We start from the raw sequence: 8133 nt of genomic DNA on the forward strand, positions 1-8133 counted from the left end.
AAAAGGGAGTTTGCTTCTTTTCGCTCTCTCTCCCTCTCTTGGAGGCATTGATTTTAATTTGAAAAACAATTACAATTATTAGTTTGGTGGCAAAAAGACCAAAAGCAGCTTCGATTCCAGCAAAAGGGGTTAAAACACTTTAAGGATTTAAAGAAGTAATTCTGTTCGATTCCGAAGAAAGAGCAGACGAGACAGCAGTAGGTTCGTTTAGGAGCCGTAGTTGAGAGAAAGGATTGTGTGGAGACCACGATCATTTCAGATATCATGTACGAGCAGGAAAAGTCTCAGATTTCGAAAAGGTAAACTCGATGGAGTAAAATATTTAAAGGTCTAGAAGAAAATTTGTCTACATCAGAAGTTGCCGCTTCTTTTAAAGCAGGAGAGATATTTTTCTTCGAAAGTTCGAAAAAACTGATTTCTTTCTTGCCAAAATAATAAAGTCTTGGAAGATTAAAATTTCTTCAAATCCGAAGATACTTTTTCCTAAAGAAGGAGGAATCTTCCAAAAACCCTACGTGGCATCGAAGAAGCATCGTTTAGGAGCCGGAGCTGGGAAAAAACAAGCGGATAGATGCCGTGAGCTCTATAGAAATGTGGACAAATCGTTATCAGAAGCCATTTAAATCTGTTCCATCTACGCTTAAAAGCAAATACCGAACATAAGGCACCATCACGCCTCAGATTTCTTGCGACACAACAACCGCATCGCTGACACTTCCCCAACCATAACTGCAACTCAAACATAATATTTCATTTATTTACGAGCTTAAAAGTAAAATGCATTTAAGCGCGTAACTAACCAAAACCACAACAACAACACCGAGTGCGACACTCAGCCAGCAAGCGAACTACGCCAAGTGCATAGGACAATCAAGCCAATTACGAATGCAAGACGTGAATCTCAACAATCACATGATTATCCGCACTAAAAACAATAAAAACAACAACTGCCATTCGATATGGGCGATTACAATTGTTAACATTATTTACTGTTTGTTATTGTTGTTGCAATCGTTGTTGAATTGCAACGAAGCGCATCCAAAAGTTGCGGCTTACGAAATGTTCATGAAGTAATAAAAGCGTTGCGTCTCATTGAAATTTCGGCTGTGGCATTGTATAGCCGCGCTGCGCTTGGTGGCACAGCGCGCGCTGTAAGGCGTTTGCATTATGCCATCGGAAATTTCGTGCAAGACACTTAAGCCGTTTAGCTGTGAAGCGTTTGGGTGGAGCGCTAATGAAGTGCGCAGAGTGCCACAGTACCAATCGAAGGCAACTCATAAATTATGCGTCAATTTCGCTGCGAATTCCAGTGAAGAAGCGAGGAGCGCATCGTAAAAGCTGGCGCCGCCGGTGGCTATAAACTGCTTGCAGACAAGCGAAATATGCAAGGCAAGCGACGGAGGTGAAGCGCATGCTTGGTGCATAGAGCAACTCATGCAGGTAAGTGCACAAGAGCTTGCAGGCGCGTTATGAAAGCTGCGATCTGGCGCACGTGTATGTGCGCGACGCGGTGCGGCACGACGCGGGTGGCTGCTGCAACCCAGATGCTGGCGTTAACAATGCACGAGCGCCAGTTTTGGCAGCGCACACTTGACATTGCGCTGCCTGATCCGTTAATGTGATTTTTCAGCTGCGATTTTTGTGATTTCTGCGATTGCGCGCATTTAATTAGTGAAATTTCAACAGCAGTTGCAACGGCAGCCACGCTGATGGCAGATATATTTCTGCAATTTTTCATTTTCGCATTTAATTTTTGTTTTTATTTCAGCAAAACAGTTGCATATTATATCCCACCGCCATGTGTGTCGCCAAAGTGCAGGCTGAGTCAGCGTCGCGTGTGGTTTGAGCGAGAGCGCTTCGACTTGCGCTTGGCTTTGGTTTACAAGCGTGCATTTATTGAAGGCTTGCATTTAATTTCGAGTATTTTCGTCTGTGCGTTTATTAAGCAGAATTCCGCGTGATTAAGAATGGAAAGTGAGCGACGAGCGTTTGCTTGTCTCTTTAATGACATTTTATTGGCGGCTATCAAAATAACATTCACAACTCTTACTTCAGCCATAAATCAGCACCGTTTAAGCATTTATTCATTCCGCAGAACTGTGTTGATAGCGTTCGCTCAATTTGGCAAGCTGACTTAAGCGGAATGAGATTTCTTTTAGCAAGTTTATAAATTAGCATTACAAGCGTCCTCAATATAAAATACAGACAAATGTAAGGTGAATATTTGCCCATAGATATCGCCGGAAGGTATATGGCGACGAAAGTTGCTAAAAGACTCAGAGAATAAGGATTTCTAAATGAGCACATGTCTGAACACACTGATATCCTGACGCGCCTTGACATGATACCGGACCTTTTGGTTCGTGGAGTCACCCACTCAAACTTTGGCGGCTTTTTCTCTATCCACATACCTGTGATCGAGCTGTGGGTGGGTAGAAGCCGGTGGAGGAGAGCGGCAGTTGACTTCTTTACGGATGTGTCAAAGCTAAGCATAAAGCTTGTTGGAGGGGTATATTGTCAGAAACATCTGAACCGAATGACAACGAATTATTTGACAATATTTTGGAGCAGAGTTGCCACTATTCGAAAAATGTTTGCAGTAAATGCAATATAAGATAAAAATATACTTGAAATTATCCTCACTTTGTGGGCTGCAAATAAGCCGGTTTTGTAAAGATTTTTGTCTATTTCTAAGAACCAAATTTTCTTGGTTGTGTCTCAACAATAAATCGGAGTTTCAATATGGCCTATTTTTGGTTTGAGACCCGACGGCCGTTGACCATATTTTCCCACAGGGTTACACTTATTACTTAATTCGAGAACGAAGTTGCCATGTTTCATTTCCAACCTCATTTTCAGACGCGATATTTTCGATTTTCACTCACAGCTGAGTGCTTTAAGCGCCTAATCTTGTATGACTAAGCGAACAAAGTGTTGTACCAACTAGAAAGCATTACAACAAAAGCAAAAATATAGCAATTTGACACAAATATTATATGTGGTCGGCGAAGATGCGCACAATGCGTTGACAAATGCTGGTATGTCACCGCCAGCGGTTTTCACATGTCAATGATGAAATCCCACACACACATACCCATAGCTAAACGTACAAAGGCACAGGTGAGCATACCGACACACGAACTAATATATAATACATATGAATGCGGCACAACACGATCTTTCCACGCATGTATTACTTTCGGTGTCAACGCGGGGTTTTTACGCCACACACATGCGTTAGCGTTGCTGTTGTAAGCTCTTTCCTGCGTAAAAATGGCTTTGTTTCCATTGTAATGAATTCCTTAAAAAATGTCATATTTTTTCTACAACTCTTTTGTGTCGCTGATTGTAAAAAATCACTTTTTAACATGCCGACGCAGCAGACGCATCACACAGCAACAACAATAGTGTCAGGTAAAGACAAACACCACAAGAAAGCCAGAGATTTTTTCTTAACTTTTTTTTTTTTTTTTTTTTTTTTTTTTTTTTTTTTTTTTTTTTTTTTTTTTTTTTTTTTTTTTTTTTTTTTTTTTTTTTTTTTTTTTTGAAGCAACAGTCTAACGCACAATGTGCGCCTTGTTGTTGTGTTATTGTAAAACAAAATTGTAAAAAATTGCTTACTGTGAACTCGGCGACTTGTGCCGCAACGCTGATGCCAATGAATCACTGACTTACAACAAATAATGAATGATTAGCGCGCTGCGCACTCGAGTGTGTGTGTGTGTGCGCGTGTATGTGCGCTGGTGTGCTGCATGCGTGTTGGCAACCCACTTTTGAGTGCATAAAACAATCGTAGAAATAAATGAGCAAACAAATTTTAAGTAAAAAACAATAAGCCGTTAGCTAGTTAGTGAGTTGGACGCGCTGAGGCCGCGGCCTGAGACCTGTTTTCTTAGTGGCACAATGGCACAACGGCTAAAATATGAATGAATGGCTGGTGTCGTCATAAATACTAATCTTACAGCAACAAAGCACCGACACGTTGACATATATGCATTTTTATTAGTTTTTGTGGCAAATTATTTGATTCTAAAATTGTAAATAAACTTTTTTCTAAATTTTTCTGGTTAACCTTTTATCACCATGTTTTTATAGCCTTCAGAACTTGCGGCTTTTCGGCAGAAATCTTCGCAGTTGCTGCCAAAAAAACTCGCCAATTTCACTTGACTCACTCGTTCGATTATTGAGTGCTCATTCACAGGTTTCTTTTGAAACACCCTTTTGCCGATTAATGGTTACGATAAGCGCTTAAAGTAACTGTATTGTTTGGATGCGCATAGAAAACTACTTAATTGAATAAATTGTATGAAGTATTGGCAATTAATAGCGGCAAACCGCAAATCAATTAGCGAGTCGGGTGATAAGCGATTTTTTGAGAACAAAAAAATTAAAATAAAAAAGATTTACAGGGATTTTTATGATTTCGTGTTATTTTTTGGTTCAAAATGAATTGATGAGTAGTGAGGAATAGCTTCAAAGGGAAGCTGGCGTTGAAAGGCGAAACGAATTTTTTTATTAAGTTGAACGAAGAGCTTTGTCAGAATGCATGGCCGTCTGAAACAGTCGTTTTTCTTGCACCTAAGATTAGCAAGTCAGTTGACGCTGGGATTTGCTTGTGACGGCACGGGCGCGCCGAGCTTCGTAGCACCCAGTTCACAACCCACTTTAGGTCGGCTTCAAACGGATATTTCTTGTCTACCAAGAAGATACTTGGTCTGGGACCGGAAGTCATGAGCTGATTGAGCCATAAGTATTATCCGTCTTGCTATATGGTGCAGAGGCTTGGACGCTGACAAGATCTGGTGAGTCTTTTAGTATTTATGGTTCTTTAGGTAGATGAAAACACACCAGTTCTGAGAGTGCTCGACGTAGCACTTGCCTGGGAAGGCAAAAGAAGAGGAAGACTTCCACTTAGCAGACGCATGTGTATGACCTGAAGCTACGACAGTTGTTGAGCAGAGCAGACACTCGTAATGATGGCATTGGTGAGCTGAAGTCGCGGTCCTATACTATTCCTCCGTGTGTTATATTTCATATCGACATTATTGTTCAAGCTCTCAATTCAAACCTAAATCTATTGTTAAAGTTCTCAAAAAGTATTGTTTCAACTCCTTTGTTTGCATTACTTTCTGCGGTTTGTTACTACTTATTCACCTTCACCTTTGTGGTGTGGCGACTTTCGCACGCCATGTGTGCGGTCCATAGTTGCCGAAACCGTTTGATCTTTTCATTTGCAATTGTAACACAATGAGTGTTAGAAAACAAATATTTGGTGGGAGTAATTCAGAAGAATAAATTAACAAGCGAAAGCGTTGTAGGCGAAATGAAAAATTTAATCAAAGAAATATGTTGCTACAAAGCAGAGTCATGCTTTTAATTTTCGCAAACATTATTTATTTTTTTATCAAATCTTTTGATTATATTTTTTTGCTGGTTAAATTATGGCAGTGAGAGATAGTTATCATATTTTTATGTAGCAAGTAAATCAGAGGTTAAATGAAAAGGTCAAAGAAAGCTTGCGGTTAGATCGGTGAACGCTGAAATTAAACTTTGCCACTTGGGCAAAGTTGTTTGCAGTTTGAATTTTGGTTCTCATAGATATTACCTATGATGTTTGCTTCACAGTGAAAAAAGGAAAAAGTTCATTTGAAGGCTTTAGATATTTAACTAGAACTTGACATAAACCTGTTGAGAATTAGTAAAGGGAACGAATGAAATGTATATAAAATGTCTTTGCTTATACAAAAAACCCATTTATTCTGTCTCGAAAGTGGACATAACCTCTTAAAGTATGCAACTGCTGTCACTCTCACACTTCTGTCAATTCTTTCATGTTCCCCCAGCATCTCTTATGCTTGCTTTGTACTTTGCTCAACGATTTCCTACTTGATATTACTAATTGACCTGTTTTGCGCTATGACAGCACAATTCCCACATGCTCGTTGCCTTTGCGAAAAACACCGGCGTCTCCTATTTAAATAATAATTATTCATGTGTGCAGTAAATAAATAAGAAATTCATGTGTCGGCACGACCAGAGCGTCTACAACATTCCCATCAACATAACAGTAGTAATCATCAATAGCAACAATATGAAATATGTAACAGCCAACCAACCAAGCAGCAAACGAACAACTCAACAACAACTTGTACAATATAATAACACACTTTGGTGATGTATTCACACGATCGCCAACTAGCGATCGCTGATCATCATGATCATCAACAATTTACTGCGGAATGTGCGCGGCTGGACGCACATACATACATGCGTTTGTGTTGTTGTGGTGCGCAACACTTGAATATGAATAAATAATAGCGAGTGTATAAATGTTATTTGGTACAAGGCGGCACTCTACACTCGCACCGATCTTTATAGAAATTCATCTTTACGCAGTACTTCTTCAGCCTTTGCTGTGTGCTTACTTTCTTTTGTGCTCCTCAACTCAACTCAGCTCAATTGAATGGTGTTTGTTTGTAGAATTCGCGGGTGTATGCGTGTGTGCGCCTCGCGTGTGATCATTGTTTATTGATCGTGTCAGTCATGTCAAGTCACTCACTTGCTCAGCGCGCGCGCTTGTGTGTTCCATAAACGTGTGCAACGCTTTCAATTCCGTCTATTTCAGGCCATTATTACAGCTTTTTGTCTTACAAATGTCATTTTGTTGTTGCTGTTAGTCCGTTTGATTGATTAAATGCATAAGGTATAAGCGGACCAAAGCAAACACCGACGCCAGCGCTTTTGTCGTGCCAGTGGACTCATATTCTTCTTGATCGTCTTCATCATCTACATTGGCCGTCTAGCACAGTGATCTTCATTGATTGGCGACGATCGTTGATCGCTGATCGTTGGACGCTGTTTGTTGTGCGACTACAGTTTCTACAAAGTGCTCTACTCAAAGTGAGTGATCGTCTTGCAACGCGTCACTGCTGCTTGCGCTCTACTTAGCTGGCACTCGCGCCCCTCTGTGGTGGCTGCCAGCCGTTGTGGCAAGCTGTGGCGGCTGCGCCGTTGTCGATGATGAAGTTGAGGCATGATCACTTTTGATTTACTGCTCGTAAAATGTATGCTCTTAGGTAGTTGTCGGCTATACAATAAATGCCTGAGTTACGAGTAGATGTCCGCGTATGTCGCTGTGTGTAAATATGTATGTATATATTTTATTTCGAGCGATTGTTTACTTTGTGCCCTAAGTTCCCAACTCGTGTTCTACACCGATTTTTATGATTCTTTAAAAATTTCTTTTACGTCAATCAAAGCCAGCCAGCAAGCGATTGGTGCTGTCCATCCAGCGGCCGGTTCGGCCCGCCGTCCGTTCATCCACCGGCCAGTATGTCCAACCCTTCGTACGTCCGTCCGTCCGTTTGAACAGCGCCGTGCGCATTTCGTTTCAGATCCATCATCGAAATGATCGCGCTGCCATTCTAAGCGACCAAGCGTCTTGCTAGCGCATTGCTGTAGATTTGATGTCTTCTGACGAATGATGACGATCACGCTCAATGATCGCGGTGTTTAACGATCGACGATGACTCAAACAACTCTATTGTATCGAAAATGCCAATAAAATGCACAAAGCCAATAAAAATTTGTATAGCTAAGTGCTGGGAGATATTCAGGCGCGCATAGCTATGTCATAAATTCACACAATCAAAATGGCATTCGCTTGAGGGCGCGCGCAAAGCGCCAATGTATAATTCAAGCTGGCGTTGAAATCAACAGATCGCGTTGAATTCGTACGAAAAATTGCGCCAATTTTTTATGCGTTTTCTTTTCTTTTCACTGACCATGCCAACTTGAAATCGATTTGTAGGCACTGACGCGTACAATGGGCGCTCTCGCACAAACGCAGGAAAAAATGCGGCAAAACCGTTCAGCTCCAATTTCGCATTCATTTCCTTCTGCCAATTGCGGACGCATGCGCCTACCGCAATCCCTGCGCCGCTTGCCACCGCTGCGCACTTCGGTTTTCTCACACATTTCCAATTAAAAGCACGTCGTGCGGCTTTCAGTTTTAATTACATTTGCGCAATACTTTTGCGCTTTTTCTTCATCTGAAATTACAAATCTACAAATTAATTAAAATTAGATAAAAGTGACAGTGAAATGTATACCAACTGGTTTTATGCTTTATTT

The sequence above is a fragment of the Bactrocera latifrons genome, unplaced genomic scaffold (genome assembly GCF_001853355.1).
Source record: "Bactrocera latifrons isolate USDA-ARS-PBARC rearing strain unplaced genomic scaffold, ASM185335v1 scaffold_173, whole genome shotgun sequence".
NCBI classification, from domain to species: domain Eukaryota; kingdom Metazoa; phylum Arthropoda; class Insecta; order Diptera; family Tephritidae; genus Bactrocera; species Bactrocera latifrons.